Below are 2,652 nucleotides of genomic sequence, written 5' to 3'. Positions count from 1 at the left end.
ATGACTAAGGTTTTATTAGATGGTAATAAATGACCTTTTCCCAACAATAGCTAGCCCCCTCAAGGTCCTGGAAACCTTGCTTCCAAAATTCCTTAGAGACTTACGCTGTCCCTGACCCCCTCCCAACTTGAAAGTATATAATGGGCCACTCCGCATGACCCTGGTGCAGCTCTTTCTGCCCACGGGTCTTGTCCCTGTGCTTTAATAAAATCACCTTTTTGCACCAAAGACATCTCAAGAATTCTTTCTTGGCCATTGCCTCCAAACCCTAATAACGTCTCTCCTCCATCACTATTTATGTGGTTTTGAAATATAGATGAAGTACGGTGGGGTGAGGTCCAGAGCCAATGGTCAAGTCTTGAGACGTCTCTGGTGCAAAAAGGTGGTTTATTAAAGCACCGGGAAAGGACCCGTGGGCAGAAAGAGCTGCTGCCCCGGGGTTGTGAGGGGTGGCTGATTATATACTATGGGGTTGGGGAACGTAAGGAAAAAGGGAGGTTTCAAAAGAACTTTCATATGCTAAAGAGGAACTACGAGATATCAGAGGCCTTTCCATTGTCATGTTAAGGTTTTTCCCCTCTAGCAAGGCATTAACATTAAGATAGTTGGGAGATTCCTGGAAGAATGTCACACATGTCCCACCCAGGAGTGGGGAGTGGGGGAAGGTTGCAGGGTGTCAGCTTGTACTTTGTCTTCAGCTTGCTTCTGTTCACTATCAAGTATCCATTTACATTGGGTAGCTAAGAATCTATACAGTGTGTGCTATTTTTACAAAACCTTATGTTAGAATTGTTTCTATATAACAATGATTTCTTTGTTGTTGATTTCCCTCTATACTGCCACAGTAATTCCAGTGTTTTCAGCCTTGTTGGTCTAGTTTCACCTTTAAAATGTTTGTTTCTGTGCGTGTTTTTTTTTTTTTTTGATGACACCTATATTCTTGCTAATACACTATTTCTGAAATTTCATCACCTTTAATTTTTCATCTGTTTTTCTATGACCTCTTGTTAATTAATCTATTCATGTATGTGTTAAAGCTTCAAACAAGGGTAAAACTACATTAAAAAATTGCAAGTGTGGTTTACCACTGGCTATTGTTTAAACCAATCATGTAATTGGCTGTAGATAATGCAGGAAGGCATAGCACAGTGTTTACAGCAAAACAGCCTGATGGGTTATTCTGTTTAATTCACATGCTTAAACAAAAGCTTTATCACTCCATCCTATGCATGTTTCCCCCTGCAAACAGCAAGTAATTAACATTACTTTGGATCAATTTGTTTCAGATATCAAGGTTATAATATATGCATTCAATTCTCATTCAGATGTCCGGCAGAACTTCAGAAAACCTTTTGCAGGCAACGGAAGGAACTCTGTCAGGTTGTTTCATCTTCCCAATCACTTGTGAAGAGCTAGTTACATACAAGTAGAGAGAAATTTTCTTACAAACAAATGGTACAATCAAAAGAGGCACTTAGTGTGGCTATTTTTAAAAAAGAGTCATTTCAAAGATTGTATCCATGCCTCTGAGTGGAGGAAATTTCAGTGAGAAAATTTGGTAATGGTACTATGACTGCTATAAATATTGTTTTCAGCTAGCTTGTATTGAGTTATTAACATGAGATAGGCAGAATGTTTTATATTACATATGTTAGCTCTTTTAATATAGGTAAAACCTAAATGAACTCTAAGAGTACAATAAATTAAATGCAGTAAAATTCTATTTGAATGAAATCAGTAAAATGGTATCCACAGCCCGGGCATGAAAGACCCCAAGTTTTCTAAGCACGTTTACCAAATTTTGTAATTTATTTTCAAACTTTTCTCGGATGTTGGGGGGGCGGGTTTGGTCATTTTTATTTCTTTTTTAGACAACCGATAATTTATATAAAAGGTTGACTTAAACATCTACAAAGGTGAGATCAACCTCCACTTCTGGCTTAATACTGTTGGAAGTAATTTGCTTAACAATCTCAGGACTGTGCAAATCATTGAGTCGCTTGTGGATCCTCATCTGAAAATGATCCCAAGTCTTTGAAACTTCAAAACAAGGAATTTTTCTTATAGTGATTCTCAGAGTCTTGGTCCTTCCACTTTGAGATTCTTTTCCTTTATGCCTCTGAGCAAATCAGCACATACCTTCTCCAAAGATTTTATGTTGTGGCCAGTTAGACTAATTCAAATTTGGTGAATCACCACCTCTGGTTCCAAGGGTGTCTTCCCAGTGTCTTTAAAAGCCATTGCTCTGGGTGGCTGCTTGCTCTACTTGTTCCGTGGGGAGAGGAAACAGCAGGGAGTGAGGAGCAGTAGTGGGGTGTCCAGAGCTCTGCTGTGGCTGCCCCTGAGTCTTCCTCAAAGAGTTTTGGTCATTTTTACATGAACATTTTTCTTTTTAGAAAATGAATACCTTCTTAGTACAGACCTTTAGTTTTTATAGGAGGGAGAAAAAAGATTTTTTTAATTAAATAATGTGGGGGTGCCTAGGTTGCTCAGTCACTTAGCATGGGACTCTTGGTTTTGGCTCAGGTCATGATCTCGGTCAGGGTCCTGAGATCAAGCCCACTTTGGTCTCTGTGCTCAGTGTGGAGTATTGGAGATTCTGTCTCTCTCTCTTTCCCTCTGCTCCTCTCCCTGCCCTCCTGCTCTCTCTCT

General features: G+C 39.6%; 1 pseudogene; it reads right to left on the bottom strand.

Annotated features, from left to right (window-relative positions):
* Positions 1-1,900: 1,900 nt before the first annotated feature.
* On the bottom strand, positions 1,901-2,241 carry LOC112839323 (small ribosomal subunit protein uS10-like; annotated as a pseudogene).
* Between the last annotated feature and the right edge of the window lie 411 nt (positions 2,242-2,652).

Source organism: Callorhinus ursinus, unplaced genomic scaffold (genome assembly GCF_003265705.2).
Source record: "Callorhinus ursinus isolate GAN/ISIS: 27379988/994484 unplaced genomic scaffold, GSC_fseal_2.0 scaffold54, whole genome shotgun sequence".
Lineage (NCBI taxonomy): Eukaryota > Metazoa > Chordata > Mammalia > Carnivora > Otariidae > Callorhinus > Callorhinus ursinus.
The sequence above is the reverse complement of the archived record's forward strand: the minus strand, read 5'-3'. Positions and strand labels throughout refer to the sequence as shown.